Genomic DNA, 22,621 nt, shown 5'->3' with positions numbered 1-22,621 from the left:
TTTCTGTTCTGTTCCATCATCCTCTGAACCTATCAACCCCATCCTCCCTTACTCTTCAATATTTTTGCTCCTTCCCCTCTTATGGCAAGATCCATTACCCAGAATCCAATCCTATAGAAAACCCATATATAATGCTCTTTTTTCAGAATCTTTTCTTCCTCTATCAATTGTTTCCTTCTACACTTTCAATCATTCACACATTATCATTGTATCCCATTCTCACTCTATTCTTTCACAAATTTTAAGGATTTCTGAATTCAAGTATCATACACTTCCTCATTTTCTGTTGATCCAATTCCATAGACTTTAAAAATGTTCCAAATTTGAACGTTCTTTTTCCAATTTTCAAACTTTTTCAATTTTTTTTTCAAACGTTCTCCTTATAATACCAGTATTTCAAACCTAACAGACTTCATCAACACTTATTCACCAATTCATTCTTCACCTCAGTAGTACAGTAATATTACGGTATGATTGAATTATGAATATTATTCTTTCAATATTACTAATTCTTTCCAATTCTTTGTTGCAGGTGAGGCTTCAAATCAGGTTCGATTACCAAGAAGTTCGTGAGTACACTTATCGAGCGAGTTCTTTTGCTTTGGACAAGCACCGTATTCATTTTTATTTACCTATATACAATAATTCATTCACCTAATAACCTTTATATTGATATACCTTATTTGTATTTTATTTGCAGCTTTGCAAGCAGGAGCCGCAATATTCACACTCCCCTCATCCTATAATTTGCCTCTTCCACTTGTCCTTTTTCTTCTATCTCTCTGTCTCTCTCTCTGTCTCTGAAAATATTTCATCTTGATAATTATTATACTTTGTAAAATCTTTATTTTTAGGGTTGTTTTGTGTGCATGTGTGAGTGAATGGCAACTTGATTAGATCTTCATTTCTGATAGGTTTTCCTATAGATTTATCTAGTGGGATTTGAAATATTGTTTCCAATTGTATAAATAAAAAAGTTTATAATTCTCTTTTATTATATATTATTGTATTTTGATTAATAGTTTTATTTACTTATATATTAATCTTATGTGATCTTATTACACAATATTATCTATTTTTTCTGTTCTTATGTAAATGTGTCTTCTTTGTAAAGGGTGTGTGGCAGAGAGGACCAGGAGTCCTAATTCCGCCCTAATAAAGGCATATAATCAATCATCAATCAATCTCTCTCGGGTGCGTGGCAGAGAGGACCAGGAGTCCTAATTCCGCCCTAATAAAGGCATATAATCAATCAATCACTCTCTGTTCCTTCACTCTTTATCTCTCTTTGATTCTCGTCCTTCTCTCTTTGATTCTCGTCCTTCTCTCTTTCTCTTCCTCTGTCACTCTTTCTCTCTCACTCTTACTCTATCTCTTTCTCTCTCCCAATTTCTCACTCTCATTCTACGCTCTATCTCTCTATCACAGCAGAAGCGATTAGCCAAAGAGAGCTACTTTACTTTGGATCCACTCTTTATACGGTTCCAGTCATTATCCCCTGTGAGGAGGGTACTTGCAGTCCGACCACTCCAAACTGTCAGCATTGGTTGAATGGGAAACATTCAATTCATTCATAAGGAATGCTGACAGATTGAAATGAATCTCACCATAGCACTTGGAGCTAGACCTAATCACCGAAGCCGCCTGACTGTGATTATCATTTTACTCAGATTTGGTTTTTTCTATCTCTTCTTCGACTTACGTTTTGCAATGATCATTTTATTTTCTTTCTCAATTCCACTATCTAGTTTTTGTGTAGCCTCTTCTTCTTCTTCCTTTCTCAATTTTTTATCAGCTCGTTTCTCTATTTTTATGGTTTGTTTTTGGCTGCCAAAACTTTTCTCTTCTTTCTTCTCATCTTTTAAAGATTTAAATTTTAAAGAGTTAAAGATTCTCCCACTACAGGTGTATATATTTTAGAAGCTCTTTGTTTTATTGATAGGAATAAAGATAGGTTCAATACAGGAGAGTTGTTCCACTCATACAATACCAGATATAGACAAAACCTCAGAGACGACATTCATCGAACTGGTATGTATGAGAGGGAGGTAAAGAGTGCAGGAATTCGGCTTTATAATTTATAATTGCCAACACGCATAAAGCTCTTACAGGTGAAAAGTTCAGAATTAAGGTGAGGGAGGAGTTGTTGCAGGTTTGTCCTTATCCAGTGAGGAATTCATTTTTGCATTATAGAATGCAAAGATTGACGAATTAGATTATAATTGACAAATCCTTATACCCTTTCATAGGTGGCTGTGGGATGAAAAAAATGAAATGAAATTTTCTCATTTTTCATTCTTCTATTTTTCACAATCCACCTGTCCTCCAGCCTTGACTTCTAGCTCTATTCTTCTTAATCTCACTTCTTCTATTCATAAATCTGAAATAATTATATTGTATCCATACACTACAGATACATGTTACCAAAGACCTTAAAGAGATATAGACCCACAATGCCTATGCCTTCCCAATGATAGCTCTTACTTGAAATTGAAGGCCGCCATTGGGGTATTTTAGCACGAGATATTGTATCTATATATTTGTAATACTATAGATTACAAAGGCATTGGTATGTAATAATCCCATAGGTTGCCCCCTCAATGGCCGATTTCAATTCCAAGTACGACACTAGCGCTGCATGTGAGTCTATGCATCTTTAAGGTCTTTGCATGTTACATCAATTCGAAAGATATCAAATTTGCCGATATCAAACTGATTGAATTAGGAAGAATGTCATTGGTGATGGAAGCCACTATCAGTAGCTGATTAATGATAGACTACATCAACCTGGGAAAGGAGAGGCGTAAAACATGTGGAAACTGGAAGAGAGGTGGAAAACGAATAAAAAATCTAGAGGATAAAAAATGTGAGGGAAAACGCAATCACTATCTATTTTCAGTAGCCAACTAATGAAAGGGTAGTTTTTGTTTGCAGCCACCCTTAATGACAATTAGGTAAGCGTGGATAATCAGCGCAGAAGGGTAGGAGAAAGGGATGAAGGGATGAGATAGGAAGTAAAGTAAGTAACATAAGTGAGTTAGAGAGGGACTGCCTTTCTAAATAACGGGGCGGCTGAGGAAGATTTTTTGCCTCCCTTGCAAACCAATGCGAAGCAATTAAAAGCTAGTTAGCTTCTTGTCCTGTTTCCAAGGTTTTTCTTTATTATCTCCCTTCTTGCTCTTTTTCTCTAGTTCTTCATCTTTCAGAATCCTCTTGCAAAGCACGGGTGGAGAACTTTTACAGTAATTTCGTTGATAGAAAACGAGGAAAAATGTTCTCAATGTGATTCAAAACTACAATTCTAAGTAGCAACTATGTGTACATGAAAAATAGAACTCCGTATTTTCCTCACCTAGAAGTCCTTCATTCTCTCTAACTTCTTTGCGAAGCACGGGTGACTTTCAAGTTATCAATGAAACTTCAGGTAGATGTAATAACAGAAACTAGAGTTGTGGAGTGATTACAAGTAATAAGCGACCTATATCTATCTTGTATTTCCCATGAGGCTCGTATCAAGCACGTATAGCCTAATTTGTGGAAATCGATCAAGCAGCCATTATTATGAATCAAAAAAATAATTCAATAAAAATTCTCGTAAAGCACGTAATGTAAATAACATTTTGTTGTGGAAATCGATCAAGCAGCCATATTATGAATCAAAAAAATAATTCAATAAAAATTCTCTCTTTGGAGAGAAACCAGATCTGAATTAACAAATTGTTAGTTGTTTCTATAAAATACTCCATTTTCTTTTGCTGACGTAAAGCACAATATTATTATATTGTTTAAAAATATTTGTATCATGTATTTTTTGTGCAATAAACGATTTTATTTGATTTCTTTAGCTATCTAGCGAAGCACGGGTGACTGAGTATTTATTTTCGAATGAAATCTATTTATCAATGGTATTAATCTCAGAAATAAGACTTTCCTTGAAAGAATTCCTACCCTTTAAACGATAAAAACTAATATTTCCTGATATCCCCATTTTTACTTCTGTAGCGAAGCACGATTTCCGATCATTTAAATAAAATAGTAATAACCATTAATCATTAACCAAACCCTCCAAACCATAAAAATAAACGGCTTATACCATCTTCAATTATTCCCCTATTTCCTCAATCTCCGTCGTGAAGCACAGGTGAAATTTCGATCATTGATATAGAATAGTAATAATCATCAATCGTCGATGGAACCCTCTGAATCAAAAACAATAAACCTGTTATATTCCCTTCAATTGATTTCTCTTCTCCCCCATCTCCGTCGCGAAGCACGGGTGTGATTCAATTATTATTGATAAAGTTAATAATAATAATTATAATTTTTTGATCAAACCCTCTAAATTATAAATGTCTTATATTCTTTCGAATTATTTCCTTTTCAAACCCAATATCCGTCGCGAAGCACGGGCTGAACTCGTATTATTGATAAAGAATTGTAATAATTATTATCAATTTTTGACCAAACCCTCTAAATAATAAACAATTATGTTATATTCTCTTCAATTAGTTCCTTATCTCCTCAATATCCGGATCAGGATACATAATTTATGTAGATGAATAACAGTATAATTATCTATAGTTGTATATTACAATTATTTTTTCATATCATATACAGTTCAATAATTATTTTCTTGGTCTATATTATATAAATTCATCTATAATTTTGCTGTATTGTAAGCTGTTGTATATAAGTGTATAAGCCAGTATATATATATATTGTAATCTACATAAATTAAGTACTCAATCAATCAATCAATATCCATCGCGAAGCACGGGTGTACCTTTAATATTATTGATATAGAATAACTATAATTATCAATCATTTACAAATATTTTTTCAAGTATAATAATTGTAAACAATGTTTAAATTCTCCTCAATCATTCTAGTAAATCTCGTTAAATTTCCATCGCGGAGCACGGGTCGACCTCTTCATCGTCAGTCATGACGTCATGGAAATCACAACACGTCAGTTCGTGTTTAGCTCCGTTCAGTGTTGGTGCGGGAGTTGTAGGCTTGAAGCCTAGTGCGTGATTCGTGTAAATTCTTTCCAAATTCCATCAAATTTCCGTTCAAAATTTGTGTTATTATCATTCAATAGTGTCTTGTGATTATATATTTCCAATTGTTTTGTTCTAAAAACAATATAGTATTCGTTAAGCTGATAACAAACTTAACCTGAATCGTCAATGACCGTAAGTAAAATGATTGAGTTTTTGTTATCAAATCAGGATTAGTCGTATAAATTTTATTAAATTATGTGAGATAAATGTTAATAGAAACATATTCACATGATAGAAAACCTCCACCTGTTGATTCAATTTATATTTCAACGTGAAATTCGGAAGCAAATTTTCAAGGTCTTGGTCAAACCGGTGTAGTATTTTACCAGTTTTTGACATTATTTCATGATATCTCAACTAAATTATGCTCGAAATATGTTCAGGGACGTATATTAGTTATATTGAGTCAATTGAATGAGGGTTGTAAAGGAAATTTGGTTTCTAGACTCGTTTTTTAGATTTGAGGGTCGACATAACCTCAAACCTTACAAGAGATGTTAATTTCAACAGGTGATTGTGTTATAATTAAGACAGTGCGGGCAGTAGTCAGCTGATCAGTGGCTAATAATAAAGAACAGTGCGGTCATGCGTTGTAGGTTTATAAGGAAACCTACACTGATTTTCAAGATTTCTATAGATATTTCCACTTTAAAGTGATGAATCAACCATATTTTTCATAATTTCATGTTAGTATTCGTTAATACTATAATGTTGATGGATGAATATTTCGCTATAAATGTCGGGTATAGCCTACTACTGCGATGTGATTTTCTGATTTCTCAAGATTTGAAACAGATTTTCAATATTTCTATTGATATTTCCGCTTGAAAATGATGCTGGAACTTTATTTTAAGATTTCATGAGAGTATTAATTTATACAATGCCATGTAGATAGATACATAATTCACGTTATTTAATTTCGGGTAGCCGAAAATATTCCGTTGTAATGTTGGTCAAATATCCAGTCTGGCTTTTTTTTCCCTGATATTTTAGCATCATTCCCAGTTATGTCACTTACATTATTCTAATTTCGATTGAAATGACGTGATTATACTCATGTAGGGGATAGGGAATTTACTAATGACGCATTATCACGTCTGAACTACTCAACTGATTAACTTGCAATTTTTTTTAAGGTGGGTACAGATATACGCGCCGCGAACATGAGCAATTCACTTTTAATCAGCTGACTATATCTGTATTTTTACAGAAACGGTAAGATACAGTTATAAAAAGCTTGGCATCAGCTGATTAAAAGTGAATTGCTCATGTTCGCGGCGCGTAGATCTGTACACACCTTTAGAGATTCTTCATTCACCGAGGATGGTTATAGGCCTATTTTCGATCCTTCAAGATTTCAGTAAGTCAAATATTCAGATAGTCAAGTTTTCAATTGGACCCTTGTGAAGCACGGATCTCAATTAGTCTTAAATATTTTAAAAATATTATCCTAATGAATTCTGATCGCAGGTCGCTGTCTGTATGGCCAGAGTCATTATTTTAGATTTTATTTTTTCCAATTTTTTTTCAATTCAATAATTCTTTATTGTCATATACAGTGCACAAGAATACATATGCTTTTAGTATAAAGGTATAAATATCAATTTACAAAGATGTATTGCATTATTGACCTAGAATATTATTGCTAAGCCATAAAAAGTTTGCAAGTCTTGAAAAAAATTAACAAAATTTGCAATTCTGTTAGGCTATTCAAAATTCCGAGCCATCGGTCGACGACTGCATCGCAAACATGCCCAATATACTGTATATTATTCAATAACAAACAACCACGACACAGCCACCAACCGATGGCCCAAAACAACTAGCCTATTAGCCTGTACGAAATATAACTTACAAAATACATCATTGACTTGCACCGACACAACAACAAAGGAAATAGTCCCACATGAGTCTTAGACTTGTGTGTGGGACGAGTATCATTATACTGTGATATTTTGTGTATATTTAATTGTATATTGTCATTGGAAGTTTAAAGATTGAAGAATATCTGTTGCAGCAACTCTGTTAGAGCCGGTTTCCGAGCTCGGGATTTAGCTTAGTTCTAGAATGAGTCAGGAAATTGACTTTCTGGAACGGGGCGTAGTCGCAGTCCACGATTCAATTAAATTTTGAAAAACTAGAAAATTGAACACTAATTAAAATAAAGAGAAAATAGTGTAAAGTTTCAGCTAGTTTGAATTATTCAGGAATGTTTCATTTCGTCAAGGAAAAACGTTTCCAATTATAGAAATGAGAAAATAAAGATTATCATAAATACTACTAGTACGCCCCGTTTCGGAAACCCAATTTTCTGATTCCAGCTGTCTAGAATCTTGGGTAAATCCCGAACTTGGAAACCGGCACTATAAGTTCAAAGATTGAAGAATATCTGTTGCAGCAATAGTCCAGTCAATATAGACATAAAAAAAGGGGGTGTGCTTGCAATTTATATTGTAGTTCTGATTTTTTTATATATTATTTGGGTACATAAGAGAAAACCAGAACCAATTTCTTCATGCAAAATTTCCTTGTGCTAGATTCAGGGTGGCCCAAAAAGCTCGTATTTTCGGCTCATTTTCCAGTTTTCAGCTATTTCTGCCAAATCTCGTAATCGGACAGAATAATTTGCTCCTGCCTTTTTTCTAGATTGTGAAATTCTGAATAAAATGAGATCATTCGGAACTCTCTATCTCCATTGAGTATTGAGTTATGATTTTTCAAAAATGAGTGAAATTTGAAGGAAAAATCAATTTTGATGAATTTTAGTTTTTGATCAACAATATCTTCCGATTGCTACCATTTAGATATATAATTCAAAATCCCTCTGAGCGAATTTTTGTACTCTACAATCTGAAATCAGGTAGAGCGCTGTATCTCATACAGATTTCCAGCTACACCTGACAACAATGCTCCTTGTATTGTGAAAAAAACCTAATTTTCAGCTTCAACCATCATCACTAACTACATAGTCTTCACATTGATATTTCGCACAATGACATGAGTTCATAAGATTATGTTCTATGAAAATCACCCTTTAGATGCACTTCATTTCAGTATTTCCTAGTGGAGAAGCGCGCTTAAGGACACCTCAAGGATCAAAATTTCAAACACTTATAACTTCTGACACAATGCTCAGATTTTATCGTACTACATTTCATTCTTCTCGGCTCCTTGTTGAAAAAAACCTAATTTTCAGCTTCAACCATCATCACCAACTACATAGTCTTCACATTGATATTCCGCACAATGACATGAGTTCATATGTTCTATGAAAATCACCCTTTAGATGCACTTCATTTCAGTATTTCCTAGTGGAGAAGCGCGCTTAAGGACACCTCAAGGATCAAAATTTCAAACACTTATAACTTCTGACACAATGCTCAGATTTTATCGTACTACACTTCATTCTTCTCGGCTCGTCAAGGCGGTCCAAAATCATGCATCATAAGTCGGTCATAATTCGGTCGAAAAGTGGAAAATTTATTGTTAGTTAGCACAAATAGTGCTAATATATATTATATAATATAATATATATTATATAATATTTTATATTATAGTGCTAATATATTATATAGTGACTGGATTACTACTACTATGCCCCGTTTCGGAAAGCCAATTTTCTGATTCCAGTTGTCTAGCATCTTGGATGAATCCCGAACTCGGAAACCAGCCTTATAAGTTCAAAGTTGAAGAATATCTGTTGCAGCAAATCTTTCAATAATAAATTGTGATAATAACTGCCGAATACGCCTACCTCTAGTGAGGTCCACGTTATAATGGCAGTGCATAAAGATAGAAGAATAGCGATGCCGATTCTCTGCATTGATTAATTATATTCCTACACCGTCAAAAACATAATTGGTATCGTTGTGGACCTAGAAAAGGTAGCCCAGTCAATAAAGGTTTTTTCGATCCGAAAATTAAATAAAAGCTGAATCTTTCACCATCGATAGAACCCTCCTAGAGGGTCATTCTCCCAAAAGTCCCAAGAAATCCCCTTGGAGCTTTCCCCCCTAGACCCCCTCAAAGTTGAAAAATGCAGGTAATCACGGAAAATCAATTATCTCTGTACCCATTGATTGGAAACAGTTCTTTCATATGCCATTCGATTCGTTACATTATAGACTACAATATTAGTTATATTCATTTTTTCAATAAAATTAACAGTTTTCTTGATAAAATAATATATATGTAAAAATTTAGGGGGTTTACGATTTGATTTTTTTGTTTTCTTCGATTAACTTCAAAGCAAGTGGTTTTAAAGAAAAATGAGCCGAATAATTAATGTAGCCAGTCTCATTGCAAATCCATTGATGTATATTGTTATGTATTTGCGATTCGATTTGACGCCGTGGAAGGGGAAACAGTCGACGCGGAACGGCGTGACTGACTCTCTTAGCCATAGTAAACAGCAAACTGGAAATCAATTATCTCTGTAACCATCAATCGGAAAAAAATCTATCATATTTCATTCGATTCGTTAAATTAAGAACTACAATATTAGTCGGATTCATTTCCTCAATAAATCGAACAGTTTCCTTGATAAAATAATATAATGTAAAAATTTAGGGGTTTTTCGATTTGATTTTTTTGTTTTCTCCGATTAACTCCAAAGCAAGTAATTTTAAAGAACAATGTGACGAATAATTATTGTAGCCACATTCATTGCGAATCCATCGATGTATATTGTTATGTATTTGCGATTCAAGTTAACGCTGTGGAAGGGGAAACAGCCGACGCGGCTGACTCCCTTCAGCATAGTAAACAGAATAATACTGCTATCTACATTGCATCTCATTTACACTATGGTGCTCGAAACAATTAATTTTGTCTATTGTTTTGACATGCGCTGTATATAGATTTTCACTTTTCAATACTCTAAAAAATATTACAATTTTCTTGATTAAAAAATAATAATAATGTCGAGTGACCTGGCTGGCTCAGGTCTGGTGTCAGAGTTTTCAGGTCGCAACTGATCAATTTCAGGGCCTCTGACATGACCTAACGACTGCTTTTTAGGCATCCGGGAATTTTCTTGATTTAACCATGCTCATAATAAAAATCAGGATTTCGTTGTTTGCCCACACAATCTATTATATTAATTTGAAGTGTGCCTTCTTCATACGAGTCAGAGGTAACACAATTTGATAACTCTTGTTTCAGATATTGATGTTTTTCAACGAAGTTTCATGATATATTATGTGTCCGACTCCTTCATTTTATCCTTATTTTGTGAAAAATGAAGATTCAAAATTTCTTTCCATAGCTTTTCTTGTGTTTCATATTGTTCCATCACTCTTTATAATTTAAACACTTGGTAATGGAATGAATATCATCAGATCACGTGAACAAAAAAAAAAAGGGTGGGCCTACCTGAGATACTATATGATAACACTGTACTCCTGATAAGTTGAAAATTTTCAAGCTGGAAGTAGATTAATTTGTTGCACATTCGGTTCAAATATTAACAAATGTTACCAAATATTACCAATATTATCACATATAGTGAGAACGAATTACTCTGAAGCTTTCTATTCTCACTGAACATGAAGAGGCAATACCAACCCCAGAATCGCAGTTCCGTTCAAATCATTATAATCAGAGCTTTCAAATTGATGCTATGTAACTATGGATGTTATCCCCATCTCACAATTTCCCTATTTATCCTTATCCTGATTCAGAATAAAGTAGTTGATCTCTATAATCACAAAAATCAATGTACAGGACCAATAATAAATAGTAAAAATAAAAAAATCTAGTTATAATGCAACTTTTTCCAGTTACGAATTTCAAGGCTCATAAAATGACTTTTTCTCAATCACAGGCAGAAATTCCAATGATCATCATAATAGTAATTCAATGAAAATTGTTTGTATTGTACATTGTTCGACGTAAGATAAGCTACATCTTTAAGGTAATCAACGTATTTAGGATTATCATGTTTATGAATGAAAGCGAGACTGTGATAGAAGATTAGTCAAACTGAAATATAAACATTATATACAATGCATATTTCTGATCAACTATAATTACAAATGATAGTATCAAGCCGAAATGAATTGAGCAACTGAATTTCAAAGTTACTATCCACTGTTCAAATCGCACTGTGATTTCCTTTTACTTCCAAATGGATTGAATTGCCTCACTCTTCAACGTAACAATTATTGTAAAAAAAACCAGTGGAATGTGAACGTCATCCAAATTAATAGCATTTGAATTTCAATTTTCAGATCATGAAATTCATAAAAAACTAATTCTTGAGAGAATAGTGATGAATTGCAAACAGTGCAAGTAACATTGATACGAAGCGATACAATGAAAATCAACATCGATTAATTTAATACTGGACTTATCAAATTTATATTACTGTTAATTTATATTATTTATAAAGCTTATAAAATGTAAAACCAACATTTTAAATTTTCTCTACTGGAGCAAAACATCGATAGAAAATAAAGAAGAGCCCATTATAAGCACAATATACTTGTGTACTAGAATTCACTTGAACTAACTCATCACTTCAACCCTTCAATGATCACAATGAACTAGAATGGTATAAAAACCATGAAATTGATAATGAGGTACATTTTTCAAATAGCTTCACCCAACTAAATCTGTGAATGCTAAGTCATAAGAAATCATGTTCAATAGATTTAATTTGAATGCTTCAAATAGAAAATGTTCTATTCTTTTGGTGCCCTAATCAAAATTAATCGACATAAAGAAAAGCTTCTGCCAACCTTGTGTAATGAATGACAAGATGCGAGTGGAGGTGAAAAATCGATATGTTAACAAAAATAATAGAAGATGATGAATCATCTTTCAATGAATCTTATACGGTAGGGTACTTTGTGGTTAAATGTGAAACACTTTCATGATTTTCCTACCTTTTATGCATGCTTACTCTTCCTTTAATTTGTATGTTTGCATGGCTTTCATCTTTAGAATCTACTGAATTTTCATATTGGACTGTCTAAATAATTTTAGATTCAACTAGTAAGAACGGAAGATAAGCTACTTTACAGAGAGAATCATAGAAAGTTTCAACTCAACAAGCACAATGTATACATTTTTTTATCCCTCAGCCGTCATATATATTTGGCTCAAGTGAAGGTATATTATCAACCTGGCTTGGAGAATATTAACTGTAGAAAACAGCAAACACTGCACGCTATGATTTTTCAGGAAATTGCCACTGTTAACACTATTGTAATCTATGATTTATCTCAGTTTTTGACATTCATAACTTATGATAAATTTTAGCATAGAATTATGATCATACACACATATTTTAAATATGTATTATATTATGTAATAGTATGAATATTTTATCGGTTGCAAACAATATCTTTGTCTGTCATAGAATGCATGATTTAGCACCTATATAACAACAAAATGATTTTAGAGAATTAAAATGTGAAAAATTAGTTTCATCGCATGTCAAAACAATAGACAAAATTGATTGTTTCGAGCGCCATAGTGTGAATAAGATGCAACTTAGAAAGCAGTAGGCCTACTACTGTATTTTACTGTTTACTATGGTGAAGAGAGTCAGCCACGCCGTACCGCGTCGACTGTTTCCCCTTCCACAGCGTCAAATCGAATCGCAAATAAATAACAATATACATCAATGGATTCGCAATGAATGTGGCTACATTAATTATTTGTCTAATTTTCTTTAGATTATTTGCTTCGAAGTTAATCAGAGAAAACAAAAATCAAATCAAAAAACCCCTAAATTTTTACATATATATTATTTTATCAAGGAAACTGTTCGATTTATTGAGGAAATGAATACGACTAATATTTTAGTCCATAATGTAACGAATCGAATGACATATGATAGATTTTTTTCCGATTAATGGTTACAGAGATAATTGATTTCCAGTTTGCTGTTAACTATGGCTAAGAGAGTCAGTCGCGCCGTTCCGCGTCGACTGTTTCCCCTTCCACAGCGCCAAATCGAATCGCAAATACATAACAATATACATCAATGGATTTGCAATGACAGTGGCTACATTAATTATTTGGCTTATTTTCCTTTAAAACTACTTGTTTCGAAGTTAATCGAAGAAAACAAAAAAATCAAATCACAAACCCCCTAAATTTTTACATATATATTATTTTATCAAGAAAACTGTTAATTTTATTGAAAAAATGTATAAAACTAATATTGTAGTCCATAATGTAACGAATCATATGGTATATAATAGAACTGTTTCCGATCAATGGTTACAGAGATAATTGATTTCCCGTGTTTACCTGCATTTTTCATGTTTTAGGGGGCTGGGGCGGAAAGCTCCAAGGGGATTTCTTGGGACTTTTGGGAGAATGACCCTCTGGGAGGGTTCTATCGATGGTGGGAAATTCAGCTTTTATTTAATTTTCGGATCGAAACTGCTTTTTTGGACCTTCATTGACTGGGCTAAGGATAGTAACACTGGCTTTGTCAAATAATTGACAAGGATAGCGTAACCTAAGTTGATCAATTACTGTCATTATAACGTGGACCTCACTATAGATCGATTTCATCCATATTATATTCTTTAGAATATTCCCTCTCTGAAAACAGACCTTGTTCCCCAATTCCAAAAAACAGAACCAGGAACACGACTCTATAGCAACACAATCAAATTGCCTTCGGTGAGGCAACCCACTGTCAGCTCTGGTTGAATGGGAAACATTGATGTTTGTACATAAGGAATGCTGACAGATTTAAGAGAACCTCACTACAGGAACGTGCAAATGTCGAGTTGGCTTGTCGCAACAATCCGTATAACACCAGCCTCATTGAATCATTGTCACCCTCTTTTCACTCTTTCCACTTTTCTTCCTCCTTTTTTTTCTTTATCTTCTTCTTCACTTTCTTTTTCTTCTTCTTCTTCTTCTTCTTCTTCTTCTTCTTCTTCTTCTTCTTCTTCTTCTTCTTCTTCTTCTTCTTCTTCTTCTTCTTCTTCTTCTTCTTCTTCGTCTTCTTCTTCTTCTTCTTCTTCTGCTGCTCTTCTCTTCTTCTTCTTCTCGTCTTCTTCTTCTTCTTCTTCTTCTTCTTCTTCTTCTTCTCTTCTTCTTCTTCTTCTTCTCTTCTTCTTCTTCTTCTTCTCTTCTTCTTCTTCTTCTTCTTCTTCGTCTTCTTTTTTCTTCTTCTTCTTCTTCTTCTTCTTCTTCTTCTTCTTCTTCTTCTCTTCTTCTTCTTCTTCTTCTTCTTCTTCTTCTTCTTCTTCCTATTCTTCTTCTTCTTCTTCTTCTTCTTCTTCTTCTTCTTCTCTTCTTCTTCTTCTTCTTCTTCTTCTTCTTCTTCTTCTCCTCTTCTTCCTCTTTTCTTTCTTCTTTTGCTACTGTCTTTCCTCACCAGTATTCTCTCTCACTTTCTCACAATTCACCACTATTAGTACACCACCACTTGCTCAGGTGTTCCTTCTCCACCTTTTCTTCTTCTTCCTTTAGTCCTTCTTCTCTACTGTCTTTCCTTTCTAATATTCTTTCTCTCTCTATCTCCATCCCACTTTCTCACCTACTCACCTCTTCTTACATCAACCTACCACTATTAGTACCATCACTTGCTCAGATTTTTCTTGTTCTTCCTCTTCTTTCTCTTTTCTCTCTCCTTTTCTACTGTATTCCAGTATTCTCTCTCTCTCTCTCTCTTAGTCTTAGTTTTATATTTTTCAATTACCTTTAACTGAGTTTTCTTATTATTTTCTTCTTCTGTATATATTTGGAATAATTTAATTTATTATTATTTTTCAATTCCGCATTGTATATTATTGTAATGTATAAATGCAATAGGTTTTTCAAGACCTAGCATGTAACAAATAAATCAATCAATCAATCAATCTCTATTTCTCCTCTCACTTTCTCACAACCTACCACTATTACTACGACACAACTTGCTCAGGTTTTCTTCTTCTTCTGTCCTTTTTCCACCAGCTTTCCTCTCCAGTATTGTTGTAGTCAGTTGTGTTGTGTCTGTTTGTCACACCTACGCGCTGCGGAGTACAATGATAGCGGCCTGGTTGTCATGGCAACCGCCATTTGTTAAGAGACCAACGCGCGTCAAGTACCTTGTTAACTTCAGCTTTTCACCCACCGACCCACTAAACCCGTTTCATCTCATTTTTTTCCTTTTTCTTCCTCTTCTTTTTCTCTGCGAACCCACACTTCAATATTTCCACGTGCACTGATATCTCTTCTTCACTTTCTCCCTCTCTTCCCCTATAGTATATTTCACTATAGATTTGAATCTGAGACAGCATTTCATTATAAATTGAAAAATGTCCTATTGGCAGAAATATAAAATTACAACATCTTAGAAATACATAATAAAAGCAATACAAATTTTACAACATGAGAAAATACTATTACAAAATGAAATGCAATGCCAATAAATTCATCCAATTAATTAAATCAGTTAATTTCCAGTTTCTTGATCTGTATAAAAATTTGGACAAGTCATTGCTATAAGATTTGTAATTATTGTATTAATAAATAATATGAGATAGATGAGATGGAATAATATTATTGAATTAAGGAGAATTTATTTGTGATTCTAAACTTATAATCATTCACTACTTTCATGAATTCACCAGAAAATAGCAAAGAGAATAGTTATTGAGTATTCTTGTATTGGAAACAGAGTCTATATATTTTTTTCATGCCTAGTGCGCGATCATCACACTGCCAGAGTTCGTGAAATCGAAATCATCCACGAGTTGTTTCAAGCGGATTTCACAATGAGATTCTAATTTTTCAGTATGAATTTCATTCTGCTCTGGCGAATAGTAGAAAACAAGTGCAATATTTTTCAAGTTTTTAATATTCACTGTTTTCTGTGGTACATCCATTTCTTGCGTACAAAATTTCATGCGTCCATCCTATTTCCTACGTTACCCTTCGAAATTCATTATTTTCATACAGCTATTCCTGTACCGAAAATTGATTGATGTAGCAGTGATGTGAGATTTTATAACCTAAGGACAATATTGAATTTTTATCATAATTTTGGAGAGGAATGGTACTGGCTTAAGCTGCATTGGCACCAAAGTTATTAACAAAATATTTATTTTTTCATCCTTATGAATTCTATTAGATTGAACGGAACTTGACAAACACATATGTTCATCATGTGTATGATAAGTTAGATTATATTTAATACAATAGAATCTTTAAGGACGGAGGAAAAAACATCCTGTTAATGCTTACTTTGGTGTAAACGCAGCTTCAGCCTAGTTTTTCTTCCAGGGTCATAATCATATTATGATTAAAGAGTGAAATCATGCTGAATTGATTTTGTACAATAAGTGAAATAGACACTGAATAAATAACTGTTGAGATGAATAAATAAATAGAATGCTTGAGGCCTGAAAAAGTGGATGTTCAACTATAACAAAATCAGTTTTCATTAAAATATTTTTATATGTGTAACTTACAGATCGTTTGATAATAAGATAGTTTGATAAACGAATAGGCCAACCAACCTATAATATTCATGAAAGAGTTGAAAACTGTCTGAACCACTTGAAAAATGTATAATCAACGATCAAAAAATTATTTTAATTCAATTATTTTCATAAATTCTTAGCGGTAGGTTCTATGTTGTATTGTTTTATAGATTACTCTAGACCATTTCAATGTATAACTATTTTATACATTATATTTTCATATTTTAGACAATGACTGGAGTCATTGTGTGGAGAAACGCAATGGAAAGATGACTCCAGTCATTGTCTAAAATAATCAACGATCAAAAAATTATTTTAATTCAATTATTTTCATAAATTTTAGCGTTAGGTTCTATGTTGTATTGTTTCATAGATTACTCTAGACCATTTCAATGTATAACTATTTTATACATGATATTTTCATATTTTAGACAATGACTGGAGTCATTGTGTGGAGAAACGCAATGGAAAGACTCCAGTCATTGTCTAAAATATGAAAATATAATGTATTAGATAGTTATACATTGAAATGGTATAGAGTAATCTATATAACAATACAACATAGAACCATAGAGAAACAATAGCGTAAGTAGATATCCCATGGTATAGGGAATTTATGTCGCAACTTTTACTGTCATCTCAAGCCTATTACTGTCAATTATTGTCAATTTTACTGTTTTGTTGGGGTGATAGTGTATGAACGGCACAATTTGAAAGACTACCAGTGTCACACAGCTGCATGGGAAAGAACTACATGAACTATCCGCTTGGGATAACAGTAAAAGCTGCGACATAAACGCCCTATACCATGGGATATCTACTTACGCTATCGTTTCTCTATGATAGAACCTACCACTAAAAATTCATGGAAATAATTGAATTAGAACAATTTTCAACAACCCACGAAATTCCTGGAGATTATTGTGTTCAGGATAGGTCTGGGAGATCTATTGATCCAGTAAATTTAACCAAAATACTGGTTAAGGAACCATAAGAAGTGAATAATCAATATCACCCATACAAACTTGGAGTACACACATAAAATATAATTTAGTAGTTCAGGCAAGATGGAGATATTATGATAGGCACCGTTGAAGAAGTGTCATAAAGCATGGCTTTAGTACCTGAGGGGCATAAAACTAGTGAATGGTGGGAGAGAGAGAGTAAGAGGGGGGATTGAAGGAGAGAAGGAGTAGTAAATCTCACTATGATCCGTTGAAAAATACTTGCAGGTGGCTATGAAGTTATCATTGCACTGCGGATGGAGATAAAAAGCATCATACACATGCAGACGTCCATCTTTCATTCAGATATATGCTGCTTGAGTAGGGGCTCAATCTAGTTATGAGAAATTCGTTCTTTTGTTTGTCGTTCATTTCCTATTCTCTTTCTGTTTCTTCTTCTCTTTTTCTTCTCTTCTTCTTCTTCTTCTTCTTCTTCTTCTTCTTCTACTTGTTCTTCTCCTCTCGTTATTCATCTTCTCCTTCAATGCAATCCCAATCAACTTCAAGTTTTCTGGTATCCGTATTTGATTGCTTATTCCTATTTATACCTTATTACCTATCAGGACTCGGGTAACTTCCAATGGTGATATCTACTCGGAACTCAGAGTAAGAATATAGAAAGCACGTTCCACATTTATCAGGATCAAGAATTTACTGACATCAATCTGAATTACGAATGCGTCTCCTCTAATGTTTCGTGTTTCCTGTACTATTATATGGTGTGGAAGCATGGACATTGAATGGATGGGGTGAGAAGAAAATACAAGCCTTTGAGATGTGGACCTATTGCAGAATGCTGAGAATTTCATACACCGATTATGTTACAAATGAAGAGGTTCTGAGGGAGAATGGGTAAGAAACTGCAACTCATTGGTGAAATCAAAGAGCGCAAATTAAGGTACCTGGGTCACATAATGAGAAGACATAAGTATGGAATATTGCTCCTCATTATGCAAGGCAAAATAACAGGTAGGAAGTCAGTGGGGCGAAGAAGGATATCTTGGTTGCGCAATTTAAGGGATTGGTTCAATTGAACTTTTCAAATCAGCTGTAAGCAGGGTGAAAATTGCCATCATGATAGCCAACCTCCGCCATGGAGACGGCATATGAAGAAGAAGACCTATCAGGTGGTCAAGCCTATAAATTTGTCAAGTTTCACAAACTCATCAGTCTGTCTCAAATACGTCTATTCTCCTCTTTTTCGAATATATTGAGTACTTCATCTCCCTCCAATCATTCTTCATGATCTCCTAAATCATTTAAACCCTCATTTCTCTTCTAAATCTTCTCGCTTCTGACCTCCTTTCTTTTGAAACTTTTCACACATTTCTACTTCCTCTAATCACTATTTTTTCTAGCCCTTCCATATAATTATTCTTCTCCTTATTCTTCAAATTATCTTCGCTTTCTCTATAACCCTGCTCCCCATGTTTCCTTTTCTCATCCCAAATCTACGCTTCTTCTTTTTCTCTCTCTTCAACCTCTTCCCTGTCATCTCCATCCTCAAATTTTTTCTCCATCCTCAAACTCTTTCTCCATCCTCAAACTTTTTCTCCATCCTCAAACTTTTCTCCATCCTGAAACTTTTTCCCCATCCTCAAACTCTTTCTCCATCCTCAAACTTTCTCCATCCTCAAACTTTTTCCCCATCCTCAAATTTTTTATCCATCCTCAAACTTTTTCTCTATCCTCAAACTTTTCTCCATCCTGAAACTTTTTCTCCATCCTCAAACTCTTTCTCCATCCTCAAACTTTTTCCCCATCCTCAAACGTTTTATCCATCCTCAAACTTTTTCTCCATCCTCAAACTCTTTCTCCATCATCAAAATTTTTTTCCTTCCTCAATCTTTTTCTCCATCCTCAAACTTTTTCTCAATCCTCAAACTTTTTCTCCATCCTTCCTCCATCTTTCCAAATCTTTTTACACTCTCCTCCTTACTCTCCTCTTCACTCATCTCCTCCCTCTTCTTCACCATCTTCTTCTTTCTATTTCCCATCCCTCCTCCTCCTTCAAACCTCTCTCCTCCTCAACCTTCTCACCACTCTCCACTCCCTTCCACCTCCTTTTTGAGCCCATTTTCTGCTGCCGTTTCCACCATTCTCAATCTTTTCATAGCCAAATCCACATCACACCGTAGCTCTACAGCCTACAGCCGCTCTGCATACAGCTTGCTAATAATTAATGACTGGCAAGATCGTTCAAGCAGCGACTGCTTTTTTGAGCGGAATCCATTAAGGGGAGCGAGGCTCCACAACTCCAGATATCCACGCCACAATCCTACTGTAACCCTTCGCAAAATCCCACCCTTAGCCATTAACACCCCTCTTGTCACGACGTCTTTCTCTCTCCAATCAATATCATTATTCGATCACTCTCTCTGACGCTCTCATCTACTCCGAATCACTCTCACTCTTTCTCTTTCTTGGTGTTACCTATACTAATTTTTTCTCAATTCTAAATGTTCTTTTCCTTAATCAATCTTCCCAGCTATTTTGCTCCTCTATACACATAACCTTCTCTTACTCCTCTTTCAACTATTTCTCTCTCCCTGTCAACCTCTCTTCCTCTTTCTCCCTCTTGGTGTTACCTATACTGATTTTTTCTCAATTCTGAAATGTTCTTCTCCTTAATCAATCTTTCCAACTATTTTGTTCCTCCATACATCTTACCTACTCTTTCTCTCTTTCATACTCTTTCTCTCTTCCTGTCAACCTCTCTTCCTCTTTCTCACTCTTGGTGTTACCTATACTGATTCTTTCTCAATTCTAATGTTCTTCACCTGAATCAATCTTCATAACTTCTTTCTTTCTCTATCCACCTCACCTACTATTCATGCTATATCTCTCTCTATGAAGGTTTCTTCTTTTTATAATTCCACACTGTCAAAGATCTTTCTCTTTCTTGAAGCGATAGCCTTATTCTATCACTCTCTCTCTCTGAGGTTCTCACTTGATCTCTTTACTCTTCTTTTTACGATCTTCTTTCTCTTTTCAGATTCAGATTAGTGTGTGATGTTGGAAGATTGATAACCGGCTAAATAGATGAACAGACGGATATTTTAACCACTTTCATTCTTTTCACATCTGAGATTGAATATTCCATACTCTTTCATTGTTCTCTCAATGTATTTTATCTTCTCTTATTCCCGATTCTCACTAATGCTACATTCAAGATCTCTCTCAATCCTCGTCTTTCTTCAATCAAACTCTAAATTAAAACTCTCCTGTATTTGTCTCAAGTATTCTCATCTTTTCTTTGATAGAATAATGAAAACGGTCATTTGTAACTCACAAAAAGGAAGCCTCCTATTGGCTTCACATATCCTGTCCAAAATGGGAGGTGCTGATATCTTAGTCCAATAGAAGTTCAGCTTTGAAGTAATATGGCCGTCATATTTCTCTAATACTCAGTATTCAATGCCAGTTTATCACCGCGAAACTGAACACAACTTCACTCCTGACAATGTGATTTATCTGAGAACGAATAAATAATAATGAAATGCATTTTGTAATATGTGAATTTGTTGGCAAATAACTTTCAAATAACTCATTTACGATTCGGGAATGAGATGGTTTCGCTTCTTTCTCCTCTCTCAATTATTCCTTTCTCTTTCCTTTATTATTCTCTTCTCTCTCCTCTCTCCTCTCCCCTCTCTCTATAATTATTCACTCCTCAATTATACTTTCTCCTCTCTTGATTGTCAGACTATTCAATTATTCCTGATGGCACATATGTATGAACTTATAAAAAAAGGAACCATGCTACAATCTGTTGATGTGATTACTCTCATAAGTGACTGAACGATACGAGCAAACTACTGAATAGCATTTAAACAGGGCCTAAATCGCATAAATGGTTTACTAACGATGACAGTAAAAAGTTCAGAACGTATTGTTCATTACTGTCTAAATCAGTCAACTGTCAAGTAAGGTTGCATTGCTAGCAATAATTCTAATTCTGCACTGCATTCAGGAAGTTCACCTTGCATACAAATCACGCACTTCCAGATGCATAAATGCATGCATGCTCAGTCGAGAGAACTTTATTGACAGTGTGACATGTGACTTCGGTGGAAGAAGAGACGTTAAAAAAGAGGGAAAATGCCAGATTGTGGGATGCAGTTCTCAGCTATTATATCGATGGAGTACCATATTCTAGATCACGTCTTTTGTGATTTCATTCAACTTTCGAACCCTGTACATGATCATGAATCTTCTTCCTTGAGAGAATGTTGATTTCCATCGAAGATGGAGTAGGAGTCGGGAATGATGGCTGGGTAGGAATTAGAATGGACATGTATTGACACGTATGATGTCACTATAGTGTGGTCCACCTTATAATGGCAGTGGATGAAGATAGAAGAACAGCGATGCCGATTTCCTGCATTAATTAATTACATTTCTACACTGTCAAAAAACATAATTGTCATCGTTGTGGACCTAGAAAAGGATATTACCACCGGCTTTGTCAAATGATAGACAAGGATTGCAAAACCAAAGTTGATCAAATACTGTCATTATAACGTGGACCTCACTATAGGAAAAATTTGAATATCAAGTTCTGTCACCAAGTATAGTTAGGCTAGTTAAGGCAACTACTCTCACATCGATTGAGAGAGAGTTACTCAGATCGAGTGAGAGAGAGTTTACAGCGAGAGTGTAGAGAGTTACTGTGAAGGATATTTTTAATATTCTTTCCAAAGAATGGACATTGATATGTCCAAAGCTCCGCCATTTATTTAGATGCATTACAACATTATCTTGTATAGTTATTTCAAATTGATTTTTTTATATCATTTGTACAGTTCAATAATTATTTTCTAAGTTTATGCTATGAAAATTCATCTAAAACTTTGCTGTATTGTAAGCTATTGTATGAGTGTATAAGCCAGTAGATAATTGTAATCTACATAAATAAGTACTCAATCAATCGATTTTTGTTCGTTCAATTCTTTGCCGTCCTCATGAATTGTTTCAGATTGGACGGAACTTGAACAACATCTGTTTAATCTAATAGAATTTTATAAGGATATCAAAACTCTATGTGTATGTTAGCTATCAGCTTACACACAATCGATTTTTGGTCGACAATTTTTGCGGTCTTATAAATTCTATT

At 34.2% G+C, this 22,621-nt stretch overlaps 1 long non-coding RNA gene across 1 annotated transcript in view; it reads left to right on the top strand.

Moving 5' to 3' along the window:
• The first annotated feature begins 4,969 nt into the window (after positions 1–4,969).
• LOC120353360 overlaps positions 4,970–22,621 on the top strand; it is a 259,038-nt gene continuing 241,386 nt past the window's right edge. Inside the window, exon 1 of the long non-coding RNA XR_005572305.1 lies at positions 4,970–5,195. This is a non-coding gene — a long non-coding RNA (uncharacterized LOC120353360). The remainder of the gene's footprint in view (positions 5,196–22,621) is intronic.

The sequence above is a fragment of the Nilaparvata lugens genome, chromosome 10 (assembly GCF_014356525.2).
Source record: "Nilaparvata lugens isolate BPH chromosome 10, ASM1435652v1, whole genome shotgun sequence".
Taxonomy (NCBI): domain Eukaryota; kingdom Metazoa; phylum Arthropoda; class Insecta; order Hemiptera; family Delphacidae; genus Nilaparvata; species Nilaparvata lugens.
The sequence above is the reverse complement of the archived record's forward strand: the minus strand, read 5'-3'. Positions and strand labels throughout refer to the sequence as shown.